The sequence below is a fragment of the Electrophorus electricus genome, chromosome 4 (genome assembly GCF_013358815.1).
Source record: "Electrophorus electricus isolate fEleEle1 chromosome 4, fEleEle1.pri, whole genome shotgun sequence".
NCBI lineage: Eukaryota > Metazoa > Chordata > Actinopteri > Gymnotiformes > Gymnotidae > Electrophorus > Electrophorus electricus.
The window spans coordinates 32,261,152-32,280,849 of NC_049538.1; the positions used below are offsets into that span (position 1 = coordinate 32,261,152).

The 19,698-nt window shown below is 40.7% G+C and overlaps 1 pseudogene; it reads left to right on the forward strand.

Annotated features, from left to right (window-relative positions):
* The first annotated feature begins 11,761 nt into the window (after positions 1–11,761).
* The window catches only part of LOC113587194, a 28,640-nt pseudogene continuing 20,703 nt past the window's right edge, over positions 11,762–19,698 (forward strand).

Below are 19,698 nucleotides of genomic sequence, written 5' to 3' on the forward strand. Positions count from 1 at the left end.
TATTGTGTGTGTACCACTCTGTGTGTCTATGACTGTGTGTGTACATTGTATTAAAGGCTAACCCTCAATCATGTCCACTCACCATAAATCACCATTCAGTTCGTTAAAACACTTGAGTTAATACTACACAGTACTAAATGACCCATGAGAGGGGCATGTGTGGGTCCTGATGGCTTCCTCTACATTACAGTAGACCAAAGGACTGCTGCTCACATCTGTAAGACACCTTGCTTATTCAACAATGTCAGCACACTCAAACATATGTTTACCATTTGTTTCAAACAATATCCCAGAAGTCAAAAGGATTTGTAAATGCTGTATTTGCAATAGTGTATGTAATTCACACAATTCATTCCATGGGGCTCTGGAATTTGCAAACACCTTGAAGCACAAGGCTCGTTTGCATTGCTGCTGGAACAAGTCTTTGACTTTTATCTTTTCTTTTCAAAGTTTGAAAGTTTTATTTGTCACATACATAGTCATACATGGTATAACTCACAGTGAAATGCTTTTGTAACTGCTCCGTCCGAGCTGAGGAGAGATACAGGAACTACAGTATATGTATAATATGTATATATACACAATGTACAATGTACAATTTCCAGTTTTTTACAATTTACAGTTATTACAGTCTTTTTATGATGACATTTTTGACAAATTACACAGTACACAGAGTGGTCTCCACAGTTTATCAGTTTCCCTGATTCAGGGCCCGAATGGCCTGCGGGAAGAAGCTCCTCTTCAGTCTCTCTTTGTTGGTCTTCAGTGAGCGAAAGAGCTTACCTAACCTTAACAGAGAGAACAGCCTATTGTTGGGATGGGTGGGGTCCTTCACAATCCTCCTGGCCTTGGTCTGGCACTGCTTGTAATATATGGTCTGCATGTCAGGAAGTTCCATATGAGTGATGTGCTCTGCTGAACGCACCACCCTCTGGATGAGTGGTTTACAAATTTCAGCTGTTATTTAACTATTGTAGAAAATGTTTGAATTACAGTAAAATGTTTCTATTGCTTAGCTTTTAATTATAGACTCAGTTATGAATATGTTGTGAAACGTGCATTTAAATGACGGTATAAGAGTACTGTTCACACTGAGAACATTTCTCTGGTCTTCAGAAATGCTCCACTTTAGTCACTGTCTGTCTGTTGTTTTTACTGCCTTCCATCTCTGGACAGATACTTTCACGAGTCATAATTTCTTGGATTAAGGAGGTCCAGGATGCCTGTATGAACAGAGAACTGCTTTTACCATCCTGTCTGCACAGCTGTACAGGAGATGCAGGCCACAAGCATTTGGAAATTAATGCAGCTCATCAGAAGTCCCAAGTGACAGAGAAGCTGTTTTTCAAACCATTGAATACCAAAAGTATTGTCTGGTGTGTAAAAAGACATTTATCATATTGTTTCAAGAGAACAACCATATCTAATAAGAACCAGAAGCACCAATTGTTGAACAGTTGTCTGTATTCATGAGAAAACACTATCCATCCATCAACTGTAAAGTAGCAACCAAAGTTAATTCACCAGTCACATTCATTAAAAGACAAAATAAGCATAGCAAAGACCCTTTGATGTGTTTAGACTTTCAGAACAGCTGAAACCCAACCTGTTGTGGGCTATTTACATGTTTTACATTTGCATGAGGCTTTCACATGAGAATATCAGTCATGTGACCCTAATGAAAACCCTAACCCACTCATGTAAACCTTTCTGAATACTGCTCTAAAGCCACATATGGAGGCTTATCATAGGTGTCCTACCTAGTAGGTAGGTGTCCTACCTTTTATAGTATATAAAAACTGGGGAACACCCCTCCTCAGTCTAAGGTACAACAATGTGCTGTGTTCCTTGAGTTATAGATCTTGTTTTCTGACTCTCAGTATAAAGCTTTTGGAATGTGTATGTGTTTCCTGGCTGTTTTCTCTGGTCATTGGGTCTTGATTGTGGACTGTTCCATCTTTTTTTGGTTCTGTTGGTGAGTTAACCAGTGTGTGCATATTACTCCAGCCTTTGTGGCTCAGAGTTACAGATTTATGGTACTTCTATTTGTTTCCCTATTTACGGTATTGTTGTGAAGGTGAGGAGAATCAAGCTGCAGTCAATAGCTGTGAAATGTTAAAAACAAAGGGCAGACATGGATGGCTCCCCTTGTTTAATGATGGCTGTAAATTGATCAGTCCATTCAGTAAATCCATTCACAATCCATCCATTCAGTAAAAGGAAGACAATGTTGTTTCATTGCAAACACAGATGTTCAACAGATTCATCTTTTGATTATAGTATTTGTCTATCATATATTTTCATGTTCTAAAATTTACTTTATGAAACACCTATAATCTGAAAGGCATATCCTTTATAATGAGTGCTTACATTTACATTTGAAATGCCCAGAACTTAACTGTACACAGTTAACAGTTTCTTCAACCATTTGTCCCTTACACACTGGAGCCTGGTCGATATTCTAAGTGGTAAGAAGATAAGACACGATGGTATAAGACATTGAAACAAAGATGTACACACCAATACTTCATAACACTTAGTCAGTAGAGTTAACATTGTAAAGGCTGGTGTTATTTTAATTCAGAACTATGTACAGCACTGATCTAAATGGATCTGTAATGAAAAGAACAGGAGCTTTTAATAGACAGCACAAAGGAAAACAAACAATCTGAAAGAGCAGAGTCAGGACAAAGGCAGCAGTAGGAAATAAATGGAGAATCCAAACCAGGGTAGGCAGAGATTCATAAAAATCAACAACATGGTCAGAACCCACAGCACTGCTACAAAAATCCAGGGCAAAAAATCAGAAAAAAAACATTATCACTAGAACAACAGTCAGAGGCCAAAAAAAAAAGGGTCGAAAATACCATAAAATGCAGATTGGGATTGCAGCAAATGAGTGACAAGCAGTGCTTCACCAGATGTGGTACTGACAGAGCAGAATTTACAGTGCAGTAAGGAGTGGTAAGGGGAATCGGGTGTAAATGAATGTGGCTAGAATTCAGGGGATGAGGACCTCTGGAGGCCGGAACTGGGAGTGCCACTGATAAAACATAGTTACATGCATCACAACAGGATTTTCTGCTGAGTCATTGCCTAAGTTGATTTAAAACACTGAAACAAATTCTCTTTGGCTATGTTTACCTGCAAAGATTTTAGTCAAACCAACAAAATTCATTCCAATTTTAGATTAAAACTGAGCTTTTTTATATGCACTCTTATATGCACAATAATCTGATGAAAATCTCAGTTTACATGCACACTACAACTAATCAAATCCAAAATTATGCACATGCGTAGAGCACCACTTAGAGTGCACGTTACCATGACAATGAAGAGAGTACAGTAAGAGTGAGATAAGTAGAAGTATCTTACCTGAGTGTTCAGTTGGCGCGCTTCTGTTTTTCATTACTTTAAAAATGGCGCACTCAGGAAAATGCAATTCACATGTACTTAGTAAAGGAGGCAAGAGGTATATGATATTTTTAAATTGCTCTGTAGTTAAATACTGGTTTTTTTAGCTATTTATTGACTCATGATAAGACTCATGATAGTCCAACTTTTACAAAATCATGAAAACAGCAACTGTGTTTCACATGTGGAGATTCTTCACAGTTCCAGTTATTGTATGGTGTGAAAGGTTGTATGGCACATCTGAATATAACACTTGGCCCAAAGGATCAAAGGAATGGCCCAGCCTGGATATCCATTTAAATTAGGATCTTATGACCATCTTTGTCACTACCAGTTTATTTCCTATATTAAGTCATTTCCTCCTGAAAACTTCCTTGCTCTCTCCTCTGGTGAGGTCATTTCCTTTTGAACATCTCAGTGCTATTTCCTCTCAGTGAACATGCCAGGGTTAATGATGACAATACTAAATGACACCAATATATTCTAAGAAAAATAGTAATTATATAATTGAGTAGATAACTAAAGTACAACTACTGTTTTTGAGTAGACAAGCACTTTATAAGTGGCTCTTGATAAGATTGTCCAGTAACTGATGTAAAGTTTAACGGTATAACTATAACTAGTATTAACTATATACATGGGTCAGTATAAATGTGTCAATATTTATTTTGTAAAATAGTTTCAAATAACTACATTTTACAGTATATGTACTCTACATCCTTATTCAACAAATGACTCCAGATACTTTTAGACAGGTATCTCTGGGAATCACCTTAGACAATAGATACCTTTAGACTGGTATCTCTGGGAATCAAATTAGACATTAGATACTTTTAGACAGGTATCTTTGGGAATCACCTTAGACATTTTGCAATAACACATACTTCATTTGCCCACTTTGAAGCAAAATAAAGTACATATAAATGAAGATAATCAACTTCCTTGGAGAGTTCTTGTGTTCCAGGCTGCTGAGTACTCTTGCGTAAATAAGTTACTAAGTTACTGAGCGGGACTTCCTGTTAGACTGCCATGCGGGACTGAGTGAGAACTGAATGGACTTCCTGTTAGACTGCCATGCGGGACTGAGTGGGACTGAATGCTCTCCCTATTAGATTGCTGAGTGGGACTCTGCACACCACAGAACTGTTCCTAATTCTTACTTCAACAAAGAAATCAGCCTGTTCATGCCATAACATTTAGGTTGTATCGCACTACATTGTTTGTGATTGTTTTTTTTTTTTTTTTATATAATTTTCCCAAAATAAAAGTTACTTAAAGGATTGACAAAAAGATTGTAACTATAATAGTTATTACAATGTAATTTATGGAATTACATAATTTTAGGAATATATGTATGTACACCATAGCCCCTTAAATCTTGTCAGGAATATACTGACAAAACTAATTTAAAACTGATGTCACGTCAAATTTATTTATATAGCACATTTTACAACAGTTGTTACAAAGCAGCTTTACAAATGTCTAAGTCCAATATCATCTAGAGTTGATTAAAGTCATCTAATCAAATCAAATCAAAACTGGACAGATGCATTTTTAGTCAGTAAGGCTGTGCTAGATACTGTGATGAGATGTTAAGTAAGTCACAGGGTTCAGGCTTCCCAAAAAGTGAGCTCCCTCTCTAGGGCCAACCTCTGTATCCAAATTCCACTCACTTCCCCCACATACCGGTTATTGTTTAAAACATTCTTGGTGCGGTTTTTCTGGGGGTGAAGCTTTCTGCCATCTTTGCATCCAATAAAGAGGAATGTACCAAAAATTCATCCAGCACCAAAACACTGAACTGATCAAACATTTAAGGCCAAAACAATAATCTTGAAGTTACAAGATGCATTGTAACATAACTAAGAGATGAACTCAGAGAATGTAGAGAAATGTATTCTGATACACCACAGTGAAGAATGTTTGTGTGTTTCAATCTTATTCCAGCCATAGCAACAGTGTGGAATGCATCAGGTCTGTGTTCTTTTTCAACCCTTTCTCATCTTGGCAGACCTAGGGATCTTCTATCACTACTTATTTGTTAGCCCACTTCATAAACATCAGATGACACCCACCTTTGGTCACTTTTATAGGGCAGACTTGTATGTGTTATCATGGTACATCAACCTCTTTATGGAAATTAACATGACGTATGGGTATTTATTGTCTCATAGAGCAGTGTAATTTATACCCAGGGTTACAGCTGTCCCATAGATTGTGTGGAAGGCGTGTTTGAAGTTAGTTCACAAAAGTGTCCTGTACTTTCCTGCAGCAGTAAGAAGAAACATTATGTAGACACCAAGTAAACACTATCCAAACACCATCCACTTTCCTTTAACTTCAGCAGTCTATAATGAGACTTGCATGGATGACACAGTGATTTCATTTCATGTTTTGTTATTGCCAAGCATGGTGAGGAAGCTGTTGAGGGTTTTCATTAATGCCCAGAGATGTGGGTCTCCTGGACGTGTGGCTTTAGCTGGGTAAATTACAAGGGAAGCATTACAGTAATGTATCACCAGAGCTATAAGGGCAGGATAGGAGGAAAGCTAATCAAGGCTTTTGAGTTGGGCTCACTTTCTTAAAAATCAGAACCGCAGAACCAAAGTCAGAATTAAAGGCTGTATTTAAAGTCAGAACCACATGCTTCGTGTAAAGTTGTAAAACATGTTTAACATGTAGTTTAGGTTTTATTATAGATATTTTCAGTAAAATAAATTTAGCCTTATTCACAAAGTATTAATTTATTTAGCTTTTTAATTGGCCTGAGCATAAAGTAATTACATTTAATGACTTACTTGTATTTTTGCTCTGCATTTATAATTTTTTTTCAGCTTTTATTGATTGATAGATTGTATTGGCAGCATGCCTACCACCCTCTCCATCAAATTAAAATCCTCCCAACTATTCAACTATGGCCTTTACAGACATCTGAGCACAGCATTACAAACCTGCTATAGACAAAGCAACCTCTTGTAGCACTCCAAGCGATGTGTTGTACAGAGGGATAAGACATACACCCAGATGTTCACCCAGATGTTCACAGATGTTCAATTATCAACAGATGTCTCACGCAGGGCCTACCCTAAGAAACTCACAACTGGAGCACATGGAAACAAAGCCATTAAGGCAGTTCAGTGAGATAAACTCAGAGGGTTAAATTCACAAAAACAGCTGCTCAATTTTCTGGTCAGTATCCATCAGCCAAAGGCCAGATTCTAAAGAGAAAAAAAGAAAAGCCCAATGAATGAACCATGTGATTAGTGAGATTTTCAACACTTGCAAAACCAGAGGTTATTTTGTGATTTCATACAGTCCATCAACCTTAACCCTAAACCTAAATTTAACCCTTGTCCTTTCAATAAGTGAGTCAAAGAATATGGTTTAAAAAGTGACAGAACTGTGGGAATGTGTTGCTGGAGTATTTTAATATTTACCACTAATTGTGTGAATATATTTAAAAGACTTTGAATTCGTGTAAAATTAATTGCTCAGTGCCTCTAACCCTGGAGTCCTACACGAGGAGCATACAGTAGTACACAGTATATAGTAGTTCACACTAGTACAGTAGTACACAGTAGTTCAGTAACACACAGTAATACAGTAGTACACAGTAGTAAAGTAGTACGGCAACACACAGTAGCACAGTAGTACACAATAGTATAGTAACACAGTAGTACAGTAGCACACAGTAGTACCGTAGTACACCGGTTGATCTTAACTTAGGACAAGCCTCACCGGCTAGTTAAAATGGATTTCAGTTTTTTGTGGTCATAGACAAACTGGATCTCCTAAAACATCAGCATGTTGACTAACCCTGTAGTGTAGGTACCAGTGCAGGCCTGGATGGACCCAGATGGAGGAAACAGAGACCAGCTGTAGCAACAGTATGAGAGGACGAGAGTTGCTGCAAGAGTGGCGCTGAGAGCACAGCACTGCAGAGGACAGTGTGTGTGCGTGTATGTGTACATGAGTGTGTGAATGTTTGTGTGGGCATGTCATAGTGCATGTGTGTACATATGTGTGTGTGTGTGTGTGTGTGTATACCATGCCTGGGCCACCATGAGCAAATGAGTGTAGGTGAGGTAACCCTCTCTCACTGACATATCTGCCTCATTATTCTTACTAATGGCTTGTGATGGTATAGCCCACTCTTTTTCCAAAAGAGGAACCACGGGCTATTTCTGGAGCAGAGCTCCCATGACTCTTTGTGGGAGATGAAGGAAATGTTTCATGGGAGGGAGCAGCAGATATATACTCACCATCAGCACACATGAGCCTTTATGGCATGGGGGATGGGCAAGTAGTTGAGAGTGGGGCTTTATGTTTTTGCCCTGGTATTTGCCCCTCAGTGATCTGCCATAGATGCAGCTATGAGCCTCTTTTGCTAACGAAGCAGCCCTGATCCCTTAGTGCCCACTGTCACAGGGTCCTGTGACAAACAGTGGGAGCACAATGTGCAGATCAGAAAAAGAAAATTAATGAAACATTTTGTGCATCCTGTTCTAGATGGAACACAGAACAGCTACTCTTTAGCAGATTGTGGAATTTTCATCTCTAAATCCACATCACTGAAAATGTTCAATTACATGTTCACAATTCAGTGAATGATTACGGTGTTTTTGCATTCTGATAGTGCTCCAAGTATTTTCATTATTCCATTAACTTGTCTTAATCTAAATCTTTCTACACTTGGATCAGAATTATACAGATCAACAGGGCACTGGAAGTAGCTTCAGTACCTGTTTGGCAAGCATTTCCTTTCTGTCATGCTGCATGCTGAACTCCACACAGTGAAGTCACAATCAGAACATGATCCATCTGAAAAAGTCTTTCACAGGGATAATTTAATCCAGCTGCCTCAATTAAAGGAGGAAAAGAGAAGAGGGAGTTCCATCCATGCGTATGGTGCCTCTCAAACCCCAGAACATGTGTCCTACATCACTTAAAACATTTGGAGATGGTGACCATAAAGTTACTGGACATAAGAGATGCAGTCAAGCACTGCCCACTGCACAATGTCTTCACACAAAGCTTCTAAAAACATTGCAGCTACAAAGTGGGGTATAAGTGCTGCAGTTGTTTGACTTAACGTGGCACTGCACATATAGTGCATGCCAGTTAATCTTTTTGGGTAACTTGTGTCAGTGCCACTTGGGGCATCACAATGACATAAGTCATTCTAATCCTGTGAGAGCAGACGTCTGCAGGTTTAAAGCGGACGTCTGCAGGTTTCACAGCAGACGTGCAGTTGCTCTTTACTTGGCTGTGAGAGCTGAGTCATGGCTTTATAGCAACATTGCTTAATCTTCATTGACTAGAATCTCTGCTGACAAATTTACACATCATAGGCTGTTAAAATATTTAGTATGTATGGATAGTATGAGAGCTGCCAGCTCATGTGGGGTGCAGCAGGTGAAACTGTCCAGATTGATGCCTCTCTGCTCTGATACCCCCCCCCCCCCACCCGAGCCCCGCCCCAAAATGCTCAACTCCTCATTATACTGCAGCTGAAGTGGTGAAGTGCATCTTATCTTGAACAAGTATATTCTGTTTCTGCACAATGGATGGACCCCTCTGCTGGTTAGATTGGTAAGTACAAGGCTAATAGTTTAAATCAGTTTGAAGACTTTAGCCCAATTGCTTTAAATTATTAATTATATGAATTTATATGATTATTGCACTCATACCTTTTTATAAACAGAAATTCTGCATAGTATTTCCATCATTTCAATCTAAAATTAAAGAGGAAAGTCTTTCTTCTACAAACTTTGAACAACATAAAGGGAATATGAATCTTCCAGGAGCATCTGTCCTTTATAACTGAACAGATAACTGAATCCAAGTGCTATCTGCCCCCGTTACCCCTGCATTCCAAACCCTATCTGCCCCCGTTACCCCTGCATTCCAAACCCTATCTGCCCCCGTTACCCCTGCATTCCACAGCAAATATAAAGCGGACTTTCTTGCTGCAGTGCTGCAGGTCATATTTAATCTCATAAATTAACCTTTAACCTTTAACATCAATACACTCCAGTTTAGTCCTGAATGTTAGTCTGAGTGTATTAGAGCTCTCATCACTGTTAAACCTTGGTTGAATCTTATTTCAGGTGTATTATATGTTTTTGTAGAAAACATGCAAAACTATATATAAAACTAGAACAACTATATATACAAATGTTAAAGGTCATGGGATTATTCATAGGATTTTACTGTAACAGTAATATTAATATATTCTGCTGTTAGATGTAAGTTGTTGCTAAGCTGCAACTGTAGCACATTAGAACCAGACCTCAATGGGCAGAGAGGAATGGTAGGCCATGTCAGAAGGCACAGGCCAGGTTTCCAAGGCTCTGATTTATCATGCCTTAGCTGTCTGTCTGTTACCTGGTCATGGAAACTATGTCTGCTGGGCTGCTCTTTGACAAATTTACATTGGTCTTAATTCTGAAGAAGGTTTGAGAGCCTTTTGAACCTCATACAGGGTTTGGTGCCAGAGACACATCCCACAGTGGGTAATGCAGCCATGCAATATCCTCTCAACTTTTGGTTATTGTGCACAAAATGCAACTTACATCTTAACTCATAACACATGCGTTTCTTTCGAGTTTGCTTTGCATGTGAGGGAAAAACAGAAAATAAAGGGGACTTATTATTCCCCCTTTACACAAGTTAAGAGAGTTCCCTTGGGTCTTAATGAAATTACTGACATGTTTCAGTTAAAATACCACAAGGATCAAGCAGCACATCACCCTTCTCACACTGTCAAAACAACCCTGCTCAGGAAGGCTGGTTTGAGTGCCTGTTCTTTTAAAAGATGATGAGCCACTGCTTCTCTCACCCCTTCCATGTGGGTGCTGTGAGAAGCACTTCTGCTGGAGAACACATAGTGGTGCATTCATATATGTTTGAACACTACTTGGACCCTGAGTTTGCGCCAATGTCAGGCTTTTACTCATTCTAGCAGTGGCACACACAATAACATACATAGTGCCCACTTGCCAATTTACAGGTGGACATAAAGCAAATTTTCCCTTAGCTCAACATGCTAATGTTGCTAACTCCTGATTACCTGAGTGCACACAATGAGAACTTTGTAACTTTTACTCTCATGTTCACATGCTGATAAGATGAAGTTCATCATACAAATATCAACTAACAAACTAACATTATTAACATTATTGTGGATTCTGCAGAAAGTAACACAAGTAAGGCCAATACTTTTCTAGAAAATTACATCAATTACATCAGGCATTTACATGAACTAGTGCTAAACAGCCAAAGTAACAATTATTTTTTAAATACTTACATTTCCTTCATCTGCAGTTTAGCCTCGCACAGTTGGTATCCCTCTTTTAGGAAAAGTTTTGTTACCAGCTCTGCATTGTACTGACCCAGGCTGATGTAGCAATTCGTGCTGATCTGTGCAGCCAACAACAAAGCGATTCCCATTAGCTTCGCATAGTGCTAATAGGTCCAGCGCATGTGAAAGAAAAATGGCACAAAGTTCTCAAGTCCTAGGTGGAGATCCTCAGATTCAGATCAATAGAATTAGAATGATTACCCTCCTGATATAGAAAGGGAGTGAAATCTTTCTTAGTCCATGTTTTATGATGTAGGCAGCCAAGAAAAACTCACTGGGTTGTCTAATTTCACAGTTTTTTGGGCTGATAGGCACTCAACATATCTAAATATATGTGCACAAGCACAGAAAAAGTGAATTTTTCATATATCCCCTTTAGAGTGGAAGTTTTATCATGCTGGGTAAATCGGCAAAAGATTAAGATATGTATTCATACATTATTAGAAATCTCATGAATGTTTTTGTCACAGTATGTGTGTGCGTGTGTGTGTGTTCGTCAATGTGGCCATGCCCTCCTTGTGTCTCACACCTGCTAGTTATTGAGACATTATATGTATAAAGGTCTGTCGTTTACGTGTTTGGGTTGTCGGTTTTTGACTTTGTTGGTGTGCTTGTCTGAACGTTAAGTAAAACATAAGTTTCTGTTTCACGCTGCTTGTCTCCGCATCCTGCCTAAAGCCTCCCACGTTACAGAAAAACCAACTGATGAAGGATGCCTGGGAAGGGCAGTAAGAAAAGGAAGGGGAAGAAGGGAGATAACGCCCTCCCACAACCCGCGCAGCAAGACCCTCCGTCATCCTGGCCTCACTCCACACTTCCACCATGGGAATGGAGGCCACTGGGCAATTTTGCCCCGCCCCCCCGAGTATGGTCTAGGGTTGGACTCTGCGGAGTCCTACAGACCCCAGCCGGATTGGCACTTGGAGGTGGACTCCGCTGGGTCCTACGACCCCTACATGGACTTCTACGAGGGTTAGGCGGATGATGGGGAGTACGGGGAGTGCAGCGACGTTAGTCTGCGGTCAGACTTGGGGCAGCGATGTAGAGTCTGCGGACTCCGAGAGCGACGAGGTCTCGGCACTTCAGATACCGCCCAAGGCTCCACCTAGGAACCACTGCTCGGGAGCAAGCAAACCTTCCCGAGCGGCACAAAGAGGGGCAACCCCGCTCGAGGACACTCAACCCACTAAGGAGTACAGCCCCAGAACTCAAGCCGGTACCTAAGCCTCGTAGAGGTGAGGGGGAGGCGTCACCAGTGCCCACCCCAGAGACAGGCAAAGCAACTGGTGCGCTGCAGAGGTCACCGCCCTCCAAATTGGTGAGAGGCGATCCCCCACATGCAGGTGGGACTCCAGCCCAGCCGACAACTGAGGGAGAGGCTGGGGCTCCTGCCCGCCCCCCTGGACTTTTCACTAGTCCTCTATGTATCTTTGTATGTCCCCCTCATGTTGTCTGTGCCTGTCAGTGTGTCCGTCCCCGTGTCTGTTGTCCTGATCTCCGTCCTTCCTCCCGCTGGCCCGTGTCCGGTCGCTCGGTCCTCTGGCCTTGCCATTTGGCGGTGGTTTCGGGGCCACAGCCCATTAGGCTGCTGCGCTGGGAATCGCAGCCTTGGGGGGAGCTCTGTCAAGGTACGGCCCCCCCAAACATCTCTGTGTGTGTTTGGCAATGTGGCCACGCCCTCCTTATGTCACACACCTGCTCCTTATTGTGTTGTTATATGTATAAAGGTCTGTCGTTTACGTGTTTGTGTTGTCAGTTTTTGACTTTGTTGGTGTGCGTGTCTGAACGTTAAGTAAAACGTACGTTTCTGTTTCATGCTGTGTGTTTTGTTTTGTTTTGTTTTTTTTAAGTGATATTTTTATATTACTTGCTCTGCATACAAAATGACTTGGTTCTTCATTTTACATAAAAGCTTTATTATGAAATTGTGGCTCTGTCTATACATGTGGACACCATGCATTAATGAAATACACAGGGCAATATACATGTTTTATATCTTTCATTAACTTTTAGAATGTATCATATTACAGAATTTTAATAAAGATTTTAGACTGTATTTAACCTTGTTTTATTATTTCTTAGAAGTTTTTATTTAATGTAAAACATCTCTATAAGTCCATCACAAAGTAAATTAGATGTTATCCTCCAAAACACAGAATCATGTGAACTATTGCTCCAATGTTACAATAGCTATTGGCCTTATTTCTGTTGTTTTCTTGAGCAGTAAGTCAAAGTTAAATTTATTTATACAGTGCTTTTTACAACAGCCATTGTCACAAAGCAACTTTACACATGTCTGAGTCCAAGCCCTGGAGTAAACAGACAAGTGGAATGTTAGTAGTAGTGGTTACGGCGATTACTAATGGGACTGTTGCTGTTACTAGGTTACCACTGTCACCTAGACAACCATCTTAGGGGTTAACAAACAGCATGCAACTGCAATTTGATTAGTTTGGAAAAATACATCGAGTGATACACTTGGACACATCATCAGTTATGTTACCTGGGGTCACTGGGTGTTTTTGGTGTTTCAAATATCAGATTCCGTCTCCCAGGCAACCCAGCTGGGAGTGATCATTCACAGCTTGTGTTCAAGTAGCCTATGCCCACAAATCATTTCTTTTTATCCAAACCTATCTAGAGGTATTTTCTGCTGCCTGTGTGTTGACTCTGATGGTCTTCCTCTTGTGTGTTCCTGTGATGCCCAGGAGACTGTAGGCCTTACACAGGGACTGTAGACCTTACCCAGAGACTGTAGAATTTACACAGAGACTGTAGCCCTTACACTGGTACTGTAGGCCTTATATAGAGACTGTAGGCCTTACACAGAGGCCCTCATCGACCCTCACCTGCCAATCACATGCTGTTCCAAAGAGGTGCTGTCTTTAGCTGGGGCTGGGGTTTCTCCTCAGGTCTGACAAATGCCACTGCTGGATTTGATGATTGAAGGTGCTTGGCTCAGTTTTTGGCTCTGTAGATGGTGTCAGCAATAGCCTTTGATCTTCAGTGACTGCTTATGACACCAGTGATGGCGATCTTATCCTTGTGCCTTAGGCAGCAGCTAAGAATGTGCTCCAGTGTTCCTTTCCTGAAGCACAAGGGATATGCAGGTGATTCTACCTTTTCCCCAGTGGTAAAGTTACAAATTCAAAATTCTAAATTTATTTATACAGCGCTTTTTATAATGTTGTCAGAAAACAATAAATATCCAAGTCCAATCCCCAAGTGAGCAAGCCAGGGGTGACAGTGGCAAGGAAAAACTCCCTAGAGCATGAGGAAGAAACCTTGAGCGGAACCAAAACTCAAAGGGGGGGTGCATCCTCCTCTGGCTGACAATGGTCACCACAATAATAACAATGTAAATAGAAAAATTAATTAAAGAACAAAACAAGCAATTAATGTTTAGTCCAACTTTATAGAGGTCCTAGTCTTGTCCCGAGGTGTGCATGTGTCCGAGACCCAATCTGCAAGAGAACGTCCATTAAGGGCAACGGAGAAGTAGTGTGCTTTGGTTTTTCTCGTTGGATTATCATCTGGTTGGTTAAGGTAGGCTCTGAGTTCACTTACTTTTGTTTTAGATCCTGTGAAATTCAAGGTTTGTTGTCTAAACCTAGTTGTTAGTTGCTTGGTAACAGTAATTACTCACTACAGGTGTAGTTTTGCCCTGACCTTAGGTGTGAATTGAGGGGCAGGCTCAGCACTTATTGAACTGAGTTAAATTGGGACGACTCAACATCTGGAGAAGGTTTGGTGGTGTTCTCAATCAGTTCATTTACACCTCACCTACAGGACTTCACAAACTCAGCTAAGTATCTTCTAATATTATCTCAATCCTTTATCTCATACATCCACAAATCAAGCATCTGAAATGTGCTTCACACTTCCTGTCCACATATCCCACAGATCTCCTTGACACAATCATAGACGTCACAATCTCAGCAATCTCACTGACTCACAACACTTCACACCATCACATATCGTGGTGGCAGGAGGGCTCTGGAACTAGCAATCTGCTGTCCAGAAGGCTGACTTAATCTTAGCATTAGCATCCCTCCACTTCCTACACTTCCTGGCTCTGACAGAAACATGGATCACCCCTGAGAACTCCACGATTCCGGCTGCCCTGTCCTCTGCCTTTTCATTTACCCATACTCTGAGGGATCTTGGCAGGGGTGGTGGCACAGGTTTACTAATGTCTCGAGAGTGGCGTTTCACTCCACTTTCCTTCTTTACACTTTCCATCTCCTCTTTTGAATTTCATGCCATTACAGTGTCTTTCCCCACCAAACTTCTAATCATTGTCATCTACCGCCCTCCAGGTTCCCTAGATCATTTCATTGATGAGCTCGACATCCTTCTGAGTCAATTCCCCATTGAAGGAAATCCATTCATTCTCCTTGGTGATGTCAACCTTCCATCAGACAAGCTGCATTCCTCCTGCATCCTTCCGCTGTTGACAGCATTTGACCTCACCCTCAACCACTCTCCTCCGACTCATAAAGCAGGTAATGTTCTGAACCTGATCTTCACCCGTACCACCACAACATCGGACATCAGTCACCCCCCTCCACCTCTTGGACCATCACTTTCTATCCTTCTGTCTCCCTTCCTTCTCTTTCCATCCAGTCCTCTCCAACATGTTCCTCCTTCCTCCATCGCAATCTGCACTCCATAACTCCTTCTTCCCTTGCTTTTACTATTTTGTCCACCCTTCCTCACCCTGACTCTCTATCCTCTCTCTCTGGATACAGTTACAAATACTTTCATTTCTACACTCTCCTCATCAATGAATCTTCTGTGCCCTCGCTCCTCTAGACCCGCTAAGTCCTCCCCACCTTCACAGGAGAGAACTAAGGACTGCAGAGAGGTGGTGGAGAAAATCTCACGTAGACTCAGACCTTAGCTCATACAAGTCTCTCCTTTCCAAGTTCTCACTGGAAGTAACATCTGCAAAGCCATCCTACCACAGAGAGAAATTCGAATCATCATCATCTGATCCACGCAAGCTCTTCACTATTTTTCTTCTCTCCTTAATCCTCCCCCTCCCCCTCCTTCCTCATCTCTTACTCCAGAGGATTTTATCACCTTCTTTGAGGAGAAGGTTGCAGCAATCCACCAGTCTTTTTCCTCTGTTCCCACTCCTCCAACTAATGTGCATTCCCCAACATCCAACTCTTGACTTCTTTTTCTCCTCTCTCCACAGATGAAATTCTTCAACTCCTGACTTCCAGCAATCCAACTACATGTCCGCTGGATCCAATTCCTTCTGCTCTGTTTCAGACAATCGCAAGAGATCTGCTTCCTTTCATCTCTGTCATCATCAACAACTCCTTATCTTCTGGATACATGCCAACTGCATTCAAAACCACCAGGGTGGTACCAATCCTCAAGAAGGCCACACTTGACAGCTGCAGCGTTACCAACTACAGACCAGTATCACTTCTCTCTTTCCTCTCAAAAGCCCTTGAGCAAGCAGTTTATAATCAATTGTTTCTTTTTCTCACCCAGAACCAGCTGCATGATCCCAATCAGTCTGGCTACAAACCAGCACATTCTACAGAAACGCCTTCATAGCGGTGACTGAGAAACTTCATGCTGCTAAAGCTGCCAAACTGTCATCTGTTTTGATTCTTCTAGACCTTTCAGCAGCCTTTGACACAGTGAACCACAACATTCTTCTCTCTGTTCTTTCCAGGCTTGGTGTGACTGGCTCTGCTTGGAGATGCTTTCAGTCCTATCTGGATGGACGGTCCTATCAGGTGATATGGAGAGGATCCACATCCAAACCATGTAGACTCTCCACTGGTGTTCCACAAGGCTCAGTATTGGGCCCCCTTCTCTTCTCTTTGTATACTCATTCTCTTGGTGATGTAAAATCTTCTCATGGTTTCTCCTACCACTGCTATGCCAATGACACTCAATTATTTATTTCTTTTCCACCCTCTGACACGCGGGTCTCCAGACGTATCTTGGCATGCTTGACTGACATTGCGTCATGGATGACAGCCCACCACTTGAAGCTCAACCCCAGTAAAACTGAGCTTCTGTTCATCCCAGGTACTCCCAACCCTTACCATGACCTCACAGTTTCCTTTGAGAACTCCCTTGTATCACCATCCGAAGCTGCCCATAGCCTGGGTGTAACCAGTTGTCATTCTCAACTCATGTTTCTAATCTAACCCAGTCTTGCAGATTCCTCCTTTGTAACATATGAAGGATTTGACCCTTTCTTTCGCAGGAAGCTACCCAGGTGCTTGTGCAGTCTCTTGTGATCTCAAAGCTAGACTACTGCAACTCGCTACTTGTTGGTCTTCCTTTAAGAGCCATCAAACCTCTACAACTTGTCCAGAATGCAGCAGGACGACTGATCTTCAATTTTCCGAAGTTCACACGTTACTCCACTGCTGCGCTCCCTTCATTGTCTCCCTGTAGCTGCACGCATCAGATTTAAAACCTTGATGCTTGCCTACAAAGCCAAAAATGGACCAACCCCTTCATACTTGAGGTCAATGGTCAAAGCCCGATCTGTACCTCAAGTACTTCAAACCTCAAGTACGGCTCGGCTTGAAATACCTTGCTTCAGGTCTCATGGACGACAAGCATTGAGACTATTTTCTGTCCTGACTCCAAGATGGTGGAATGAACTCCCACTTGCTGTCCGGACAGCAGAGTCCCTTGCCGTCTTCAAACGCAGACTGAAGACCCATCTATTTGCAGAATATTTAAAGGACAACTGACACTGCTCCCTTATTGACTGACTAATTTATTACTTATTGTAGGGCACTGTTTATGTTTTTTAACAAACTCTAGCACTTATTGTTTATAGCACTTATCCTTGTTTAAGATAGACCTCATGTATTTTGCACTTATAGGTATCAGCATTCATCCCTGTATTCATCCCAGTATTCTAGTTCATTGGTATGTTTAATTCTAACCTACTGTACTGTACTTGGATATATTCTATGAATAAATGACAAAGCACTTTTGTAAGTCGCTCTGGATAAGAGCGTCTGCTAAATGCTGTAAATGTAAATGTAAATGTAATTGGCTAGGGTGGAAGTGTGGTGGAACTATCCTATTCCTAGCAAATCAGTGGCTTATACTACATTGCATTTTGTATATGGTGTGTACAACAAATTATCATAGCATCACCTTAATTTATATATCTTTACAAGGGATTTAATTTGGGAAATCAAATATAGGCAGAAGGCCTGTTGTATCTCCTGATGCAGTCTCTATTGAGAGTTAAATGCAGCCATCTAACTATATGATTATATTAGAAGTTCAAGCAGAACTAGGAAAGACAGAATATTTGTGGCTTTCAGTTCAAGAAGCAGGGATGTTAACAAGAATGTGGAAACTACAGCACTAAGTCTTTGGTCAGTGTGGTGAAGTAACTCTTACTGCAGAGTGGATGTAAATATAGTATCTGTGCTACATCCTCTCTCAGTTCTGCAGACCAGGCACTTTCTGCTCAGGTCTTTCATTGTCGGTGATTTCATTCCTTCATGAAATTGCGGATAAGTACATTAATGGCAGTTTGTTGTGGTTGAAAGGCCAGAGATATATAAACAGCGGTAAGGTGATTTCTCTGATGAGAACATAATTAATTAAATACATACAAAGCAAATGCCCATGTAAAGTGGTAGATTCAGCTTTATAAAAACTACAGTCTGAGGAGATATTTTACAAATCATAAACAGCCACAGGACTTTAAACTGTTAATATTTCAACTGAAGATTGATGGTTGGGTACAATTTATGTCTCTGTGTATTTGTCCAAGACTAAGGGACAATAGATGTCTGTCTGAAATCTATCCAGTGTAAATAGAACATAAAGAAGTTAGTATTAACTTTCACCACAGGATAATTATTTATATAATTTTGTTTTAAATGTGTGCCAAGTAGATACTAGGGGAACTCTATGTTTGTAGATTTCCAAAACTTTCCATATTTTTTCTTACAACATCTTAAAAACACAATTGTCATTAAGTGTTAATGCTGTCATTAAGTATTAGTGTTGTCATTAAGTGTTAGTGCTGTGATTAAGTTTTAGTGCTGAGATTAAGTGTCATTAAGTATCAGTGCTGTCTTTAAGTGTCATTAAGTGTTAGTCTACACACCTTTCGAAAAATCTCCTCAAATTATATTTTGATGAGGTAAAGCTAAAAATGAGCTTCTCTTTAAATGCTTACATGCTCCCTGTCTCTTCCCATTTTCTTTCATAAAAGTAAATATGTCATTAGTTATCCATAAATTAAGGTTTATTTATCTTGTATTCATTTCCGATGGGATTTATCCTAACTTAATGTCTGATGGCTGTAACTAACAGCTTCACATGCTGCCAGTTTGGCTATACCATAAGCATTAATGAGGGTTACATGTGCAACAGGAAATACTGAACAATACTGAAGCATTATAAAGAGTAAGTGACAAATATAAAATGTGGTTATTAAAGGCTTAAAAACAAACCTGTTGCAGGGCTTAATGAAAAAAGCAGGCTGTAATCTGCAAGATAACTAATATGGAATATTTGACATTTTATGTAAGTCTACAATACCATTCATTTGTAGATTTGTTGAACAATTTGACGTTGGCATGTTGTTTAGATCATGGCTCTTTGGATACCAGTTGCAAAGTACCGTTTCCTATTAGGCTTTGTTATGAATCAGTGAAAAATCATTTTGTATGTTGTTTTGTTACAGTTTTATGTGATGTAGTTATGTAGTCCTGTGAGTCCAAAGGTACCAGAAACTATGATGTCTCTCTGAATCATGGGCAGGATTAGGAGTCATGATAAACAGAGCAAGGATCTGCAGTGCATGCACTTCACTGCTAGCATTGCACTGCACTTAGTGTTCACATGGCATTATTTTATCTGATTTATTTGTGTCCTCATAACAGCAGTGGTTTGCATGTGCT